The sequence below is a fragment of the Tiliqua scincoides genome, chromosome 10, assembly GCF_035046505.1.
Source record: "Tiliqua scincoides isolate rTilSci1 chromosome 10, rTilSci1.hap2, whole genome shotgun sequence".
Classification (NCBI taxonomy): Eukaryota; Metazoa; Chordata; class Lepidosauria; order Squamata; family Scincidae; genus Tiliqua; species Tiliqua scincoides.
In genome coordinates this window covers 19,863,576-19,882,890 of record NC_089830.1, presented here as the reverse complement: position 1 = coordinate 19,882,890, position 19,315 = coordinate 19,863,576, and the positions used below count along the sequence as shown (strand labels likewise).

The 19,315-nt window shown below is 48.9% G+C and overlaps 1 protein-coding gene and 2 pseudogenes across 1 annotated transcript in view; all 3 read left to right on the top strand.

Moving 5' to 3' along the window:
* The window catches only part of KIRREL2 (kirre like nephrin family adhesion molecule 2), a 55,402-nt gene that overhangs the window by 8,882 nt on the left and 27,205 nt on the right, over window positions 1–19,315 (top strand). The gene's annotated exons all lie outside the window — the stretch shown is intronic.
* On the top strand, window positions 18,674–18,796 carry LOC136661813 (5S ribosomal RNA; annotated as a pseudogene).
* LOC136661722 (5S ribosomal RNA) lies at window positions 18,826–18,948 on the top strand (annotated as a pseudogene).

The window sequence follows — 19,315 nt, the reverse complement described above, 5'->3', positions numbered from 1 at the left end:
TAGCTTGACATATTGGTTTAGCCCCCAAACCCATTCTTTACTGCTTGTGCCCAAGCCCTGGAACACAAGTGGCTGTGGGATAATGAATGCCTTCACTGGAGAAGAGGACACCGACAGCTCAAAATATTGCTTTTCCAACTGTACGGAGGCCCACGGAGAGGCTGAGCAGAATTGCCTGCCTCATAAACTGGTCCCCGCTCAGGGAATCCTACTTGATTGTTCAGCTCTAGTTTGTTACATGGCCAGCAATCAGCTAGAACAAGAGTCCTATTCTTGTTTTTGTCCGTTGGTTCATCCCCTGCCATTGGACTGGTTTACCTGCTACAATGCTCTCTCTTTTGGGTAGCTATGCTGTGGATCCAGTTCCATCCAACTTTCCAGGGCTGATGCAGCCATGCCAAAGAGGCATACACTGCATCCTGCACTGGGGGGGGGGGGGGTAGACACAGAGGCCTCCTCAAGTTAAGGGAATATTTGTTCCCTCATCTCAGCTATTTTCAATCTTTTTCATCTCATAGCACACTGAGAAGGCACTAAATTTGTCAAGGCACACCATCAGGTTTTTGACAATTGACAAGACACACCATGCTTCCAGAGGGGGGCTCACATTCCCATTGGCCCTACTAATAAATGACCTCCCTCCCCCCCCCCAAATTCCCATGGCACACCTGTGGACCACTCATGACATACCAGTGTGCCATGGCGCACTGGTTGAAAGTTGTGACTGCATTGCAGCTGCATCCATGCAGGAAAGATGGATAGGATTGGGCACTATTGTAGCTAAGGGGGTGGGGGGAGATAAAGGGCCCCCAAGTTCCATGTTTGAGAGGGTGTCTAGCTGAGGGTAACTTAAAAAGTCGTTGCACCCCTTCTGGGGCTCACAGGGCCAGAGACCTCTGAAAGGTACTTCCAGTTTTCAGCCAAAATCAGAAGTGCCTTTCAGAGGTCTACAAAAGACTCTCTGAGGTCTGACGGGGACACAATGATGTCGTATTGGGAGGGTGTTATAAATTTTTGTGGTCCCGGTGTCAGATGCCTTAGCTACGCCACTGGCCAGTTGGTCCCTATATACATAAAAAACGTGGCATAAAAAGACCCTTACTAGTGTGGGCCCAAGGATCTGTCTAGTCTAGTGTAAGTCTCCCCATACATGTTGCAAATTCCACAGATGAATAGAAATAAAAACCTCTTTCCCGGGTTTCCTCTGCCAATCCTAACCCCAGCCTTATTTCTCCCCCAGTTCTTCAAATTGGAGGGAGGGGTTGTTGGAGGGAGGGCAGGGGGTTAAAGAAGGTGCCTGAATCCATCTCTTTGCAACTTCCCTGGGTCTAAGTCAGTAGTTGCCAAACTTACTGTGGCCACGTCACCCTTCTTTCATGGCAGTCTCTTCTTCCCAGATCTCCTGGATCCTGCCGTCTTGGATCTTGTGTGGCAGCACCCAGGAGAGCCTGGAAGAGGAGGCCACCGGGGACATTCCACAGTGTCTTCTTCCCAGATCTCCTGGATGCTGCCGTCTTAGATCTTGTGTAGCGGCACCCAGGAGAGCCTGGAAGAGGAGGCCACTGGGGACATTCCACAGTGTCTTCTTCCCAGATCTCCTGGATGCTGCCGTCTTAGATCTTGTGTGGCAGCACCCAGGAGAGCCTGGAAGAGGAGGCTGACAGGGACATTCCACAGTCTCTTCTTCCCAGATCTCCTGGATGCTGCCGTCTTGGATCTTGTGTGGCAGCACCCAGGAGAGCCTGGAAGAGGAGGCCACAGGGGACATTCCACAGTCTCTTCTTGCCAGATCTCCTGGATGCTGCCGTCTTGGATCTTGTGTGGCGGCACCCAGGAGAGCCTGGAAAAAGAGGCCACCATGGACATTCCACAGCACCTCTGTGCTGCAGAACCCCCAGGTGCTGCAATGCACAGTTTGGGACCCACTGGTCTAAGGCATTCTGTTGACCAGCTAGCTCCACTCCCCTCTTCTTCAGTCCTCTGCCTGAGGCTTTTACAGCCAGAGGAGCAGGCTTTGTGGGTCCTATGATCTTCTCCTTCCTCTGAGGTGCTTGAATCTGGCATCCTGGATATGGGGCCAGTGTAGGGTCCATGGGGCAGGCAGATGGCTCCAGCTGTGCCTCCCTCCCTCCCTGTGTGTGGCTCCCCTTTCCTGTCCATGCGAGATCTCTGGATACTGACATCCAGGATCCTGTTTCTCACAGTTGCTACCCAGGTGCCCCTGGAAAGCAAACAGAAAATGAAGGCAAACCCCTCTCCCACCAGAACTCCCCTGCAGCTGGTATGCAGGGGCACATGGCCTCTGAGCCTGGAGGTAGCGCAAAGGCATCATGATTAGAAGCCAATGAGGGAACAAACTTCCATGCAGTTGTCTTCTCCCCTTTAAAACCAGAAGCTCACTTCCTCTGCCTCTATCTTTTCCATTTGCAATATGCAAGCCCATGGCCATTGTAGCATGCTGTGGCAATGAGTCCCACAGGCTAATTATGTGGGGGGGGGAGTGCCTCCTTTATCTGTCCTGAATCTCCCGCCAATCCATGTATGGGAACCTGTCTTCCCCCTCCGCACCCAGGAGCACTGATCTGGGAGTGAGTCTGCACGGATTCCCTTTAGTGTCATCAAAGGTGCTAGGGTGCAACTTTCAGCTAGCATGTGGCACTAACAGTGCCAGAGGCAGCTCGCAACTCTGAAAGCAGCATCCAAGATGCATGTGCAATGCTACCATCCCCGCAGTGTGTGTGGATTCAGAAACATTTGGGGAAATGCAGTTTTGCTGTCAGAGAGACATCAGTATTTCACGTGGTGTTGTGTGGTAAGTGGGCCAATGTCTTGACTAGTCGCCTACTGCATCGAACTTCTAGACCTCACGAGCCTGGAATAGGTGCCCATGCAGATGTTGTCTGCTGAAGTCCTTGGAAGCGGAGGAGAGACAAAATAGGGGAGAGAGACCCAACGTGAGAGATTCAGAGCACACACACACACACAGCAACCTAAAAATAGAATAGCAAACTGCATTCCCCCACAAAGCCTTCCTCTAAAAATATCTTGCTTCACAGGCATGGTGTCAAAATGCAAAAATGCACAGGCAAAAGTTCTCATCTCAAATGATAAAAAATGACAGCATGTCACGACTGTGCACAGGACAAAGTCTTTGTTGCAGGGAAGCAGGATTTTCACAGTGTGCCTGATGCAATGGTGTCGCTAGGGGGTGCGGGGGTACGGGCCGCACTAGGTGATGCATGCAGGAGGGTGACACCTCCCCCGGTCAAAATTTTAATAATTATTCAAAATTATTTTTGAATAATTATATCTCTATTCCATCAAAGGGTATAGCCCAAAAAAATCAGCAGGGGCGGGGCAATGGTGCATCACCACACCCACCGCCTGGGGTGTTGCCCCACCCACTGCATGGGAGGAGCTCCATCGTGGGAGTAATGCACTGGCCTCCCGCACCAGGTGACACAAACCCTAGTCACGCCACTGGCCAGACGACCATGAAAGCTGGTGCAGTGTCCAGGCTGAGCTGTAAATCAGGCTACGTTTGTTCAGCTCTCGTGTGTCTGCCAGAAACTCTGTAGGAGGGCTTAGGCAAGCCCCGCCCACTCAGCCTCAACCTTTCCTAGCCATAAAATGGGTAGAACGATGCCTTCCATTTTAAGGTTGCGGCCGATGGAGTTGGCAGTGTGTCCAATGATAAACAGAGCAGACGCAGAGGCTGAGCTTCCAGTCGGGACTTTCCTGATTTAAATCTCGTCTCTCGCCACGAAGTCGCCCTGTGGCCGGGGGCAAGGCACTGCCTCTCAACCCCAGCTGTAATATAAGATGGTCAGAACCCTTCGTTATCTCCCAGGGTCATTGTTAAGATTACATCAAGATAACAAACATGAATCACTTTTCACACTTGAGGGAATGCAAGCAGCCTGTCCTGCCTGTTTTGTATGTCGTTGCAGGTAAATATATCTCATTTGCATTGCTACACTTGTGAATACCCTACCACAGTGTTTCTCAAACTGTAGGTCGGGACCCACTAGGTGGGTCGTGAGTCAATTTCAGGTGAGTCCCTATTCATTTCAATATTTTATTGTTCATATGTTAGACTTGATGCTACCATGGTATGTGACTGCAGCTGGGGGAATGTGACAGACCTGTACTTTGAACAAGCTACTGTGTATATTATTTTAACAATGTTAGTAAATGGGATGTGCTCCTGGGTAAGTGTGGGTAGGATTGCAGCCTAGGATTGTTAAAAAAAATTTCCTTCTTGATGATGTCACTTCTGATCATGACATCACTTCTGGTGGGCCCTGACAGATTCTCATTCCAAAAAGTGGGTCCCGGTGCTAAATGTGTGAGAACCATTGCCATGCAATCACAGTTTCTACATAAAGATATCTGTCAGGACCTATAAACTGTTCTTGCAGAGGTGCCCTGCTGAGCGAATTGTGAGTTCTCCAATCTGGATGCAAACTTGCCAACTCTCTGCGTTCCTTTGAATCCTGTCCAAGTATTCAGCCCTGTCCTCTCATTCAGATCTTTTAGTACTTCGCATCTGCAATTTGAAGTGTGTTGCTGTAGCTCAGTGGCGGAACCCTCCCTTGCACACAGGTGGCCCCAGATGTTCAACCCCGAACATCTGCAGGCAGGGTAGGGAGAGAGCCCTAAGACCCTGGAGAGCCTCTGTTGCCAGTTAGCATGGATAAGACTGGGCGAATGCTCTTATTCAGGACAGGGCAGCTTCCTATTGTCCTAGTCCTTACAGCTACCTGATGGGCAGCCCAATCCAAAAATGGCTGCCACTGCATCCTGCGCGCTTCAAGTAGCCGCCGGCAGCTCCTCTGGAGACAGGGACTTTTGTCCCCTTCCCCTAGGTAAAGCAAGTAGCCCTGTAATGGGGCTACTCGATTCTGGGGCGAACCAAAAGTCGGCATAGAATCAAGAGCCTCCATGTCGAGTGGCCAACCCGACATGGAGGCTCTGAATCTGGTGGAGCAAAGCTCCACCAATCCCATCTCGCTCCTCCACTCCTTCCCCTCAGAATGGCTCCTCCCTGCCCTCTCCCCGCCCTCCCTCTGCCTCCCTCCTCCCCAGAATGCCTCCTCCCCACCTACCTCTCCATTGCTCGGCGATCTGTGTGACTTCTGAGCAGTGGAGCTCTGGTGCTCACCCAGCGCTGTACTGGTCAGTGACCGTAATAAAAGATTCTTCTTCGCCCAGCGCTAACCCAGCACTGGCCAACGCTAGGCTAGCACTGATGGAGCACCGGAGCTAGGGCCCGCAAACATGCCCTATGGCACCTTTGCGACACTGCACGCAGGCTCTGAGCCAATGCACCGAGCTCAGGATTGGGCTCTAAGTAAATATCATTATGCCCATATTGCAGATGGGAAAGACTGAGGCTGAGGAAGTGAGTTTGTGATAGAGACAAGATTCTAACCAGGGACGTCTTGAGAGTTGTATCTTAGCGCCTCTGCTACACCAGCTCTGTCTGTATATTGAGTGAATATATCTGGATGGAGCAAGGATTCATGACCCCAAACTCTCACCCCCAGGCACACTGCAGGAGGAAAGAAGGGGCTGTATGTTCATTGGGAACCCTGACATATGAACAGTACCAATCTAACTTCTTTTTACATGCTGCTATATGGAGATTCAGAGTGGAGCCCCAGACGTGATCTCCTTGGCCCTCCATGCATTCTTAAACCCATGGATATGAAGGGCTTAGAATAAATGTTCAGGGAAGAACTGGGGTGAGAGAGTTAATGAATCGTTCCCTGTATTTTCAACTTAATGCTTATTCTCGGTCACAAGAGATGCACGTAAAGCCTAGGAATTATACAATTGCTATAATGGCTACACCTGTTGGAATCTCCCACTTGGGTCTGCTCTAGCTGGTTAGCAGGTGTGCCCGCCAGAGCTTCAGAAAATACAGGCCCTTTTGTAATCCGAAAAAGGGGGATGGCGGGGGATTTGCGGTGGTGAACCCTTAAGCTTTCCAATCTGGTGCCAGTTTATTCCCCTCTTTGTTTCGGTGTGCAGATTGAAAGAAAAGAATTGCCCTCGTTGGCAAGCACAGAGGTCTGACAGATGCCTTAAAGTAGCACAGGCCGTGAGATACGGTGCGGCGTGGTGGTGTGGACGTGTCAGGCTCAGAGCAGCAAGACGTCGGTTCAAGTCCCCACCATGTCCTCGAGTCTGCTAGGCAAGCTGGAGACAGTCGCACGCCGTCTTAGCCTCGGTGATTTGTTGAGATCATAAAACGGGAGAAAAATCTATGTGCGTTGCCCTGAGCTCCTCGGAGCAGTGGTGGGCTAGATAAGAAGAGCATCCTCTCTTTGGAGGTTTGGTGCACACTCTAGTTCTATTCAGGCAGGGAGAACGTTAAATACTTAAGGGGAAAGGGGACTCTTATATTGTAGTACAATTCTATTTCCAGATATAAATTCCATTATGCTCAATGAGATTTACTTCCAGGAATGTGTGCATAGAATTGCAGCCTAAGTTCAAGACAAGCCTCTACTCAGTGGCATAGCTAAGGTGGGGAGCAGGGTACCATGCCTTGAGAGGGAAGACCTGAACTGGAAAAAAAACAAACTTCTGGGACTCAAAGAGGATGCGCATGGCCTCCTCACATCTCAGCACACCTCAGCAAGCCTCCTTGAGGCTTTAGAAAGGCACTTCTGGTTTTCGTGAAATCCGGAAATGCCTTGCTAAGGCCACCAAGAGTCCCTGTGCCTCTTGGACCACCTCCCATACATGACAGGGTGTGTGTTTTTGAGCTTATAGTGGGGGCGTGTTAAAAATTTGTGTGTCCCCAGGTGCCTTAGCTATACCACTGCCTTTACTATCTCATTCTGAAGCAGCCCAACTTCAGGAGAATGTACCTAGCAAAATGAACTGCTGAACTCATCTGATCACAAGTTTCCTCCCCCACACTGTCCCTTTGGACCACAACTGCCTTCTCAATCGCTTTCTTGATGCCTCTTCTCTCTCCTCCTTTTCCATGAAGCTTTTGGCCTGGCTCTGTAGGCTACTGAAAGTAAACCTTCAACGAGTCGAAGGATAGCCAGCAAGGAGGAGGAAGCATCAGATGTTGGAGATGTTGATAAGCCCTCACTATCACCCAACCCCATAGACTTCCAAGTTCATAGAGTCTATGGCGAAGAGAGCCCCCTGGAACTGAAACCCATTTTCCCCAAAGGCTCAATGATTCAAGTGTTCGCTAATTTGGTATCCACGAGATTTTCCAGGAACCCAATCCTAGCAGATAGCGAGAACCGACTGTGTAAACTCCCGAGCAAATGGCAAGATCAGAAGTGTCTCAGCTCAGAATAAGATGCTGATGAAAAAATACCCCAACTCCCATTGCTCATTAAAACCCATAGCTCTCTTCATTTTAAAGCAGGTATGTCCGGAAGCTCCCCTTTGGGAAGAACAGCAAAACTATGTTGGATTCATTTTCTACTTTCAGGGTGCCGAATTTTCAATTACAGGAGGAAAAAACCATTTAAATGGTTTTGCGAATGGTGGTGATCCAGAAGTCCAGACGGGAGGAACTTTGCTTGCCATTCTGCTTCTGCCCGCTCTGGACCTCTGCGGTCTGTTTGTCTTCCCAGCATGCAACAGACTGCATTATATAGATGACATTGCTGCTGCTGCAGCAGCAGCAATTTCTGATGGTCCGTAATTCATCTCTGTATTTGCCGTTCTCTGCTGAATTCACTGAGGCCGTTAGGTAGAAAGATTGGGAGCGTGGGTTCTGGAGGCCACTGCAAAAGGGGCCCTCAGTGCTTGTTGCGCACAGCCTGTGAAAGAGCATTTTGGAACGCACCAAATTGTCCCCCGGGTGGTTAGTGCATCTGCATGCAAAGTGATGTTGTCTGTGAGATCCCAAGATGGACTGCATCCCAAAACCTCAGTACAAACTCCACTCACAAGCATGGCAAGAGTTCTGTGTGTGCTGAGGACTCAGGCTTCAGCAAGGGACCAGATTGTTCCACCGGGTGCAGTCGTTTTTTGCTTCGCCTCTAGTGGTTCTCAAACTTTTTAGCACCAGGACCCACTTTTCAGAATTATCTGTGGACCCACCGGAAGTGATGTCATTAGTCTGGAAGTGATGTCATTAATCTGGAAGTGACATCATCAAGCAGGAAAATTTTTAATAACCCCCATACGACAAAATTAAATAATTACTTTAAAGTGTACAATTTTATTTAAAAGAAAGAAAAACCCTTCTAACCCTCCCAAGCAGTTGCTAATCTGTTTACAAAGAAATTTCCCAAATATGCCAAAGACTGCAATCCTATCCATACTTTGTTGGCATCCTTCAGTCTCGGAAGACTATGGTGTCACGCTCTGAATGGTGGTTCTGGAACAGAGTGTCCTCTCCAGTGCGTGAAACCTGGGTAAAGTAGGTATGGAGGATAGACTGTTACCCATGCAGCAAATCCCCCCTCTCCACGTCGCTGAAATGGTCCAATGGAAAGGCAGAGGCCAATACGGTTGGTTCCAGCGGTGTCGCAGGAGTTGCCAGAACGTGACTGTGTTCAGCCATGAACTGCCTTAGGGACTCCGGCTCCGGATTTTGCCTTGAGGTTGACTCCTGAAGCCTTTTCCATAACTGGATGTAGCCACAAGGCAGTGGAGGTTTAGGATCAGATCCATACTTACTCAGGAGTAAACCCATTGAAATTGTTAAAAGCATGTACATAGTAACCTGTTAAAAGTACAGGCAGTCATATTTCCCAAAATGCAGTCACTTACCATGGTAGCACCAGGTCTAGCATCACACTGAAATGAATGGGGGCCCACCTGAGATTGGCTTGTGACCCACCTTGTGGGTCCCAACTCACAGTTTGAGAAATGCTGCTCTAGAAGGTTCCAGGTTCAAATCTTGACCTCTCCAAGCAAACTTGCAAAATGCCCTTGAGGAGGTATCAATAACACTGAGCTGGATGAAGCACTTGTGTCCAGTCTAAGTTCTGGTAGCTCCCTGTGTTGCAGTGATGTGCGATGAGGTCCAAGTCTGGGGAGGCAGACCCGGGTGTATGCTGATGACATGATGACATCACACCGCAAGGAATTCAGGGGGGCTACCCCCCACACCTACGCAGTCACAGCGGAAGCTGAACTCTCGTCTGCCATAGCTCTAGTCTCTCTCTTCCATGTCTGCATATCCCTGCTATGTTGTTATTAAGAATATTTTCATACCGCTTCATATCATGTCCATATAATCTACACACACACACACACACACACACCACACACACACACAAATTGGAGACACAGTTGGTTGGGAACAGCCCCAGGACAACCTTGAATGCCCAAAGCTTCCCTGGCCAGGATTCTGCCCTAGTCCACTCTAGTTCGCATTTCAAATAGCTTCAGGAAAGTGCAATGTCAAGGATGTGTTGGGGCGACTCCGACCTTCTCCCCCTCCCTTTTTCCTTCCCCCAGTCCATTAATTATTTGACACACCCCTTATTGGGACTTCAGGGCACTCTCCGCATTCCAAAACCAAGACACTCAGCCGGCTGTTCTTTCTCACATCTCAAAGGCTTGTCATGGTGGAAAGGGAAGTAGGTGTGAGAATTGGCAGGAGCCATGGTGAATGGCTTGCCTGCCTTTCTTTCCCTGTGTGGTTTTTGGAATGTGTGTGGGGGGGGGAGGATGGTTTGTATGTAGGGAGGAGTGGCTGATGCAAAGGAACTGAAGTGGTGAGGGCCAAGCACTAGCTTGTCTGCAGAGGACACAACAGCCTTCAGAGGGCTAGCTTGCAACTAGCTGGGGTCAACCCACCCACCAAGAAATGAACAGATAGAGTTGGTAGAGTGTGGGTGTGAGTGTGGGTGTGAAAATCTCCTAGATCAGGGGTCTCCAAACCCCGGGCTGGTGGCCAGATGTGGCCTGCAGCAAGCCTCTGTCCGACCCACAGCCAGCCTCTGATCCCCTGAGAGCCTCTGGCCCAGTTGACCAAACACAACCACAGTTGTGCTTATGGAGTGGGGAAATGGGTGTCCATTTAAGTGTGTGCTTTATTTCCTGGTCTGTGTTGGTACTTGGAGAAGTCCTGGGCATTTGAGCCCATTCATTTATTCATTCATCTAAGTTCCATCTCTAAAGTATTTATTTAAATTTTATATTTAATTTTTTTTTTCCCGGCCCTCAACACTGTGCCAGATATTTGATGCAGCCCTTTGGCTGAAAAGTTTCGACACCCCTGCCCTAGATCCAAGAGCCAGAGCTGGGAACAAATTCATGGCTGGAAGGTAGGGGCTGAAGCCATATGCAAAATAGGGCAGATATAAATTACTTAACCCCACCTCATAAGCTGGGATGACTTGTGTATACCTAACAAGTACAGATCAACGGTGACTACAGAGCAGGGAATTGATCGTGACACTTTGAAACTGGCCGGCAGAGTTGCTCAAAGGCTGGGCACGAGGCCAGCAATCAATACTTCCAGTTCACCACTGAGGAATACTGATCAGTCAGTGCTTGGCATAGAAGGCCAGCCGTCATAGAGAATGTTTCCTTCCTTCCTTTGTTTTTTAAAATTGCGGTGTGAAGGGACAGCGAGTTGGGTCAGCATTTGTAAGCATGCAGGGTGCAATCCTAACTAACTTTCCAGGACTGGCATAGCTGTACCCAGGGGGCATGAGGCAGTCACAGAGGTCTCCTCAAGGTAAGGCAATGTTGGTTCCCTTACCTTGGAGTTGCATTACCTCAGTGCTGGAAAATGGGTCAGGAGTGCACCCACAGTTCCATTTTACAGCATAGGAATGCTGAGGCTTTGATAGACACAACTCGCCCCTGTATCTAGAAGATAAATGTGGATAAGGTGGCAGCGTTTCGAAGCAGTTGGGAGTTGGAAAGCTGTGCTGATCTATTGCAAAGCACCCAGAAGTGTATCGATATATCCTGATTTACCAGAATGCCCACCCCTGCTTTACCCCCCCTCCGCTGGGAGAGGTGCTAGGTCACTTGTGATTCAGATATTTTACATGCAGATGGTCCCAAACTCAATCCCTGGCATATCCAAATAGGATAGAAAAAGATCCTGCCAGGTACCCTGGAGAGCTGTTGGCACTCCAGAGCTAGATGGATCAAGGATCTATCTCAGCAGAAAGTGGCTTCTTTTGTTACTACCCCTGGCAGTTGCGACCAAGCCCAGTCCTGGCTGTTTTGCTTATGGTGGGACTCTATTCTAAGAGGTATTGGTTAATGTTGTCTAGGGAAGTTGCACAACCCGTGATCCTTGACATTTTTGACAGCACTGCAGTTGGTTCTAGATCCGTTATGCACCAGGAGTTCAGCCACTGCAAGATGTTGCCCTCATTTCCAGCCTCCCCCCCCCCCCGGATATAACTGAGATGTTGCAGCATTTCCATTGCTCTCGAAGAAGCCTCTTGTGTAACCTGAAACCCTGCATGTTCTTTTATCAACGGAGATGAGTCCAATGGCAACACTCCAAGCTACCTATTTTGGATGTCTCAATGAGGCCACCCCTTGCCAAACTCCAGATTCTCCATTATAGTGTCCCTTCTTCAATCAATGGGGCTTTTTGCCATATCCACTAAATACTTTTGTTTTCCAAAAGCAAACATACTCAACTTGCTTGGAAGGTGTAGGAAGCCAAAAATGATCTTCCTATGTTTTTTTACCAGGGGGCTCTACCCAGTCTTTGTAGTTGCCTTGAAAAGAGGAATGTTGGAAATACTGGCCCAGTTGAGGTTAGGATTGGCCCAATACATCCTACGACCTAAGGCAATCTGCCAAATACTTCCTCCCCTTACCCTATGATGTGCTAGCCACCTCCACCCTGGATTCCAAAAGGCAAGGGAAACTAAGCAAAACAGGAAATGTGGAAGAGAAGAGAACAGTGGGCTAGAGTGTCTTCACTTCTGCTCTGTTCTGCTCTGTATTTTCAAATCTAAGGTGGAGAAGTGGCATCACAGCCTCGGGAGAATTCAGAAACCAGCCAGCCCTTGTTCAGGGTATCATTTAAACCCCAATTTAGATGACCCTGAATGAACTATGATGATCTTCTGGCTCATAAAAGCATCCTCTTCTTTCATCCCCTTGAGAGGAGTGGCGATTAAAAGCTTCGACTTTCAAATAAGCCTCTATTTGGGAACTTGGGAAACTGGCTTATTCTCCAACTGTAGTTAATTCAAACCAACTGGGATAAAACCATGGTTTCAGATACTGCAATTAGAAAAACCACGGTTTCTCGAGTTCGGACATAATAGGAAATGGTGGTGTAATCAAACCCAAATGTGGAAGCTTTTAATCTCCTCTACTCCCACATGAGGGAGGAAGAGAAGGAACAAAGGACCATGTTGACTCAAGACTCACCGCATCTCATTCATGGCACCTAAACCATGGTTTCAGCTATTCTCAACCTTTTATTCTGGCTATGGCCCCATAGGAGTTCTTCCCAGATTCCAGGGCCTCTCTTTCAACATGAACAGATAAAACCATTTATTATTGAACACCATGAAAACACAATTATTCTTACATCTAGGAATGTCCCGGGGGGGGGGTCCATATTGCCCCCATTGAGAATGGCCAGTAGATGACTATTTGAACTGGGACATAAGCTCTAAAACACGTTTAGCATGAACTTCAACTGTCCTTGTCTACCAGGCACAATTCCTATTTTTTTTTACGCCCGTCCCTAATACATTCTTTTGCTTTTGGGGGAGATTTGTGGGATGGATATAAAATGGATGTCTTGCTTTAAAAATGGATGTCTTGCTCTGCACAGATGTGCCACAAAGAAACACTTGCTTCCCTTTCATCTCTTCCCACCCCTTAACTATCTAGCTTGACAGGGAATACTGCTGAATGTGTTTGAAAGGGAGCGGGTTTATAAGCAAGGCCAAAAATCTGTGTGGGGTGGCACATGCTATTAAACCTTCTCTCTCTATATTTGATATATTTATTTAAAAACGTTAAAAGGAACAGTTATGATCTGTCTGGTTTGCTCTAAATGAGACTGTTGCACAGATACAGCGGGCAGATGCCTGTTTGGTTTACATGCTTGCACTCCAGCCATGTGTTAGCAGGGCAGAGCGAGAGCACCAGGGTCACCATCTGGGAAGACACCTGGACACCCGGAGCAAATTGAGGTGGCTTCTGTTCCTGCTGTAGCCCCATCCCCAAAGTTGGTATGTGTCGCAGTCGAGGGGACAGGCAGATGTTCCGAGAGGATTTTCACAGGCCTCACAATCCGGGGCAGCGGGGGAGGAGAGGGAAGGAGTGGTCAGCTTTAGAGAGACAAATGCACAAAATTAACATCTGTTGGCTTCTGGGAATGACCTGATTTTCTGGCAGCTGAGCTGGTGCCAGGCAACTATGGCAACAAACTGTAGGGGTGTACAAAGCTCAGTGCCAGGGCTGTCAGCGTGATGGACTGGTAAATGAGGGAGGTGTGCCCCTGTTGCAACGATCTGTTCTTGTGGGTGCCACGCACTGAAGGGTGTGTGGGTGTCTTCCCCAAACTGGGCGGCAAGAAGCTCAAAGGAGAGTCACTGTTGTCCTCTGCAGGAAGGCCTTCCATTTTCCCCACAAGGAGCAGCGGTGTAACCGACAGGGGTCGGGGTCAATTGCTCCGGATGCCATGCCTGAGGGGGTGTCAGGGGGTGCCTTTCAGAGGACTTCTGAGCCCCAGCGAGGCATGTGCAGGCTCCTCAAGCCTTGTAAGGCCTGCCAGAGGCCTTAGAAAGGCACTACATTTTGTTAAAACCAGAAGTAACTTTCTAAGGCCTTCTGGGAAGGATATTAAAAAAAATAAATTGTGCCCCAGGTGCCAGATGGCATAGGTTTGCCACTGCAAAGAGAAGTTTGGGAGAAGGATCAGTTTTGATAGGAAGATGAGCCCTTATTGTAGTTTTCTGCCATGTGTGTTCCCCTTCCAGAGGGCCAGTCTACATGGCCACTGGTCAAATTTTTGTTCCCCTCCCATTGTGCTTCATGAGGCCTCCACCACAGGCTGGAACCAAGAGATCCACCACAAAAATGTCCAGGTTGAAGAGTAGCCATCTGCCTTTCCATGACTTGTTCACCATGAGGGAGCCATAATCTACTTGGGGAGGGGCAGCTGTGTGGTCACATGCAATTTATTTATCTACCACATATTCATACTACCCTTCCTCCAAGAGCTCAGGGCAGTATGCATGGTTCCTTACCTCCTTTTGTCCTTACAGCAACCCTCCCCATGTACCCCTGTGAGGGTGTCCCTGGGAGGTAGGTTAGGCTGTGGAAGAATGACTAGCTCAAGGTCACCCAAGAAGCTTCATGACTGATCAGAGATTTGAACCTGGATCGTCCAGGTCTTAAGTCCAAGTCCCAAACCACTATACCATCCTGGCTGTAGCTTCCTGGAGTGGCCAGCTTTCCTTGAGCACACAAAACCGCTTAAACTCAACAGCAGAGCTGTGTGCAATCTTGCACATTTAGTTTAGCTTATGTGCTGTTTCCCAAGCATAAATAGCCCAGCCAGATTGAAATCATAGCAGGAACAAGGGGCTGAATCCCCCCCCTGCCCCTTGGAATCGGAATCGGCCTGTCAAACTAAGGGCACAATCCTAACCAGGTCTACTCAGAAGTAAGTCCTATTTTGTTCAGTGGGGCTTACTCTTAGGAAAGTGTGGTTAGGATGGCAGCCTAGGTGTTTATGGCCACATGTGGCTCCATGTTGAAACCATCTTGCCCAGGGTTGTCTACTCTCCAAGGTCTCTCTAGCAACTTTCCAACATCTCGGTCCCATCACCTGGTACTTAACCTGGCGATGCTGGAACCTGGATTCAGGAACCCCTGCCTGCGATACCACCTGTGCTATCCTTGCACCAGGACCCCTCATCCTCCCCCTTCTTCCAGGGGTAGACAAGCATGTGGCACTCTTTCATGTTGCTGCCCATCAGGCAGAAATTGGGACCGCTTCCCCAAGCAAGGGATCAGGCTTGCCGAAGAGCTGTTGAGCATGAAGGGACCGACCAGACAGTGTGGAGTTGGCTGGGTGGTGGAACTGATGGCAATTGAATGAGGCTATAATACAAAGTCCTCATTGTCCCAGCTCAGGCGCTCACAAGCTGCTGGCTCCGATAGCACCCCCTCCTTTCCCTGCTTGCAAAATGACAACACGGGGTCCGTGCCACACACACACACACACACACACACACACACACACACACACACACACAGACGGATGGCTTCCCTCTGGCCTTCCTTGCCTCTCTTCCTCCTTCTTAGCTTACTCCTGGAAGACATTCTTCTCCTATAAGAACCCAAAAATAAGCATTGGGGCCAATTTGCATTTGTTTCCAGTATAGTGGAGACTGGCATCAAGGCTCTGTAGCTCATTGGACCAAAAAATGTGCTTTTTTCAGTGGCGTGGCACCAAATGTTTGAAGCTCAGCGGCCAAGGGTGTGCTTGAAGTTGTCCTCCGTTTCCTTGCCTGTGCAGTGATTGTCAGAATGGGTCATCCTCAGACCTTTGATGTCATCCCTACTGGATCCTTGTGGGAGGATCCAGAGGGAGGGCACCAGGATGCAGGTCTCTTGTTATCTGGTGTGCTCCCTGGGGCATTTGGTGGGCTGCAGTGAGATACAGGAAGCTGGAGTAGATGGGCCTATGGCCTGATCCAGTGGGGCTGTTCTTATGTTCTTGTGAATCATGTCTGGAAAAGTTATTGGCCAAGACTCCTGTCCTGCATTTTACATCAAACGCACAATGTTTAAATGCCTTTTTAGCGTCCTTTCTTTTTCAAACCCACATGGTTCGGCCTCGAACGCTTTTCCCAGATCATCCTCTGAATTTCTCTTAATTACACCATGTGGCAGGGAAGCTATGGCGCCACTGCAGAGCCATAGGCGAGCACTGAACATCCCCCCCTCCCAAAAAAAATTCCACACGAGTCAATGCAAAACTTTCCAAATGGCTTTTGTACCTTTTTGCCTTCTGTGTTTTGTGTTTCTGTACTTTGTGGTTCAGGAGAGGAGGTGAGTCCCGTGCTGACTTCAGAGTCAGAGGGGCTGAAAAGTGTGCAGCAGGGGGAACCGCTGAACATTGTGCCAAGATTGTGCTGGGGACGGACACATTGTCCGCTGCAGACTTAGATGGGACCGCCAAGGTGCTCTAGATGCTCTTGGTTCTAATTGGCTCCTCTTGGTGAGTTGTTCTTGGCCCCCGTGGTTTCGGCTTCTACTCCTGTGGGCAAACTTTTGCCGGGGAGGAGCTCTCCACCTCCCCGGTGATTCTGCCCTATTTCCACTGGGCGGACAAGGAGCCTGGCAAGAGCGATTTGTGCATTCTGGAAGGCTTTCATCTCCCTTCCCCCTGCGGCTCTGGCACAATGGACCGCCGATTTCACGCCTATTAGCAGGCAGGAATTTAGCCGTTGCCTCTGCCTCTGCGCAGCTTCAAAAAGGATTTGCCGTGAAGCGTGGAAATACAACGCGGAGGCGTCCCTGAGCCCGGAGGGTAGATGATGGGGGTGGAAGGAAGGAAGGAAGGAGAGAAAGGGGAGCCAACAAGTGGTGTGGTGGAAGGGGCAAGGGGTTTGTTTGGTTTTGTTTTTTTAACTCGGGAAAAAGTGCCTCCCATCAGGATCTGGTTGCTACAACCACTAGGCCAGCCAGTCATTTTTATTCAGTTGAAGCATACTATAGTGGCATGCTTTTTAACACAGAAAAGGAGTGTATTGGTTACTTTCTGATTGTGACCCATCGGTCACCTACAGCGTGGCGCTGTTTGCCAAAGCTGCCAGAACTATTCGTGCCAACTACCTGGGGGAAATAGCGGTAGATTGTAAAGGAGATTCCTTAATATGATGGGTGTAGGTGCCGTTTGTGCTTGATTTTGACCTAATTTTTATCATTGTTTGTAACTTGATGTATACTTGGATTTATACGTTTTATCTTATTGTGATGGCTATTAGCTAATACAATAAACAATATTTGACTTTTGAATACAGAAAAGGTAGCACTCTGGTGTATCATCAAGGGAGCTGGGGTGGAGGAGAAAATATTCCCCCATCCAACAGGCACAGACTCATTTGGTACTTAGGCTGAGTTGGGATTTTATATCCCACATGTCCGCTGTTCCTCTGTTCCCCAGCTGGCAGCTCTGCCTAGACTTTGCATTAGTTTCCCTTCCCCAAGAGAAGTCTGGGAACTGTAAATTCCGCAGAGGCAGTCAGGTTAGGGCTCTCCAACAGAGCATTGTCAGTACTGTACTCTTGCCAAACAACAAATCCCAGGATGCTTTGAGGCAGCCATGAGACAGTACAACTGGTATGAAATGGATTAAAAACTATATATGGCATTTCAAGGGTTAGTTGTTCTTTCATTTATATCTGCTGGATCAGGACTGTGGTAGAGAGGGCTTTAACCACATGTGCAAGTACATGCATACACACAACTCTCGTCCCATTTGAACAACCACCACACAGATCCACTGAAAGGACAAAAAAATCTTCATGCCCATCACTCCCTAGTAGGTTTGCCGCTGTTTGAAAACAAATCCCCCATAACAGTGTATGTCTTTTGACCACCATTTGCTTTGTGCAGCAGATGGCGATGCCTATCTCCGTACCACGAGATATGTTGGTCACTGAGCCCTGACTGTCACAGAGTCATTAAAAGCATAGCTGCGGGAGTCCTTTCCGAAGCTGGCAACCCTGCCAACTTGTGTATGATGCGGGAGAGATTAAATAAGGTTTTTGGTTGCACAGTCTAATTTACAGGGACTTGGAAGAGCACACCAGATATATTTACCGAACAAAGCACCCTTGTTGGTGAGTGATGTGTGGCTTCCCCCAAGTCCGGATTCCACAGCATTACACAATAATGCAAGCAGGTTCCAGTACTGAAACTTCATGGTTTAAGCTGAGCTGACCAGGTCAACACTATAACCAGAGCTGGGGTCCAAACAGAGGCAAGGGTGTAGACAGGGGGGTTAGACCTTAGGCAACTCCAAAGGGAGGCACAAGTTCAGGCAGGGCAAGAGGCCACCTAAGGGCTCAGGACCTTGGATAGCTCCAGCAGGAGAACAGACAAGACCTGAATTGACCGCTACTATGAAACCAAGGCTCAAATGTTGCTCCAGGGTAGGTCACTGAAGAGACTGTGTATCTAATCTGCAGCTAGTTTTGTTGGTGAAGTGGTTCGGGAATTGAGCTTAGACCTGGAAGATTCAGGTTCAAATCCCTGCTCAGCCATGACCTTGGGTCAGTCACTATCTCTCAGTCTCACCTACCTTGCAGGGTTGTTGTGAGAACAAAAGGAGGGGAGGAACTATTTATACCACCCTGAGCTCCTTGGAAGAAGGACAGCCCCCAAAATGTGAAAAATAAATAAATAAATAAAATAAAAATAAGTCCAAGTGGTTGACACTGGTCCTCCCCCGCCTATCCCCGGGAAATCTCCTTGTGTCTCAGACCCTTGCTCAGTTCTTCAGATATCAGTTCTGACAGTGCCAATGGGGATGCTGGCTCCATTACATGTCCTCCAAATCTGAGGAAAGAGGCAGAGCAAATGCTGTTGTTTTTTTTGTTTTGTGTCTGATCTGGGAAGCTAAGCAGGGTCAGGCCTGGTTAGTACTTGGATGGGAGACCGCTTGGGAATACCGGGTGCTGTAGGCTTCTACCATAGTCTTTCGAGACTGAAGGTTGCCAGCCATCTCCCTATACTGAACACTATCTCCCGATCTCGTCTGATCTCGGAAGCTAAGCAGGGTCAGGCCTGGTTAGTACTTGGATGGGAGACCGCCTGGGAATACCGGGTGCTGTAGGCTTCTACCATAGTCTTTCGAGACTGAAGGTTGCCAACCATCTCCCTATACTGAACACTATCTCCCGATCTCGTCTGATCTCGGAAGCTAAGCAGGGTCAGGCCTGGTTAGTACTTGGATGGGAGACCACCTGGGAATACCAGGTGCTGTAGGCTTATACCATAGTCTTTCGAGACTGAAGGTTGCCAACCATTTGTGTGTGTTTTGTAATGGAGGTTTGGAGGACCCCATCAGAGGTCCCAAGTTTCAACTTGAGTGGGGGATTCAGGTGGAGTGGGGGGGGGTGCACCCATGGTTTGTGCCAAGAGAATTCTCTTCCACCCATCTTTCCCCCTTGCAGCTTTTTCTCCAGTTTGAAGGGGCTCCTTGGAGGGGGGCATTGAGTGAGAGCTGACAAAAAGTGGGATGTGAGCAAGAATCTCAGCCCTCTCCATTGTGTCTCCTTTTTCTCAGAAGGGGCCACAGCTCAGTAGTAGAATACCATTTTTGTAGCAAGGAGGACCCAGGTTCAGTCCCTCACAT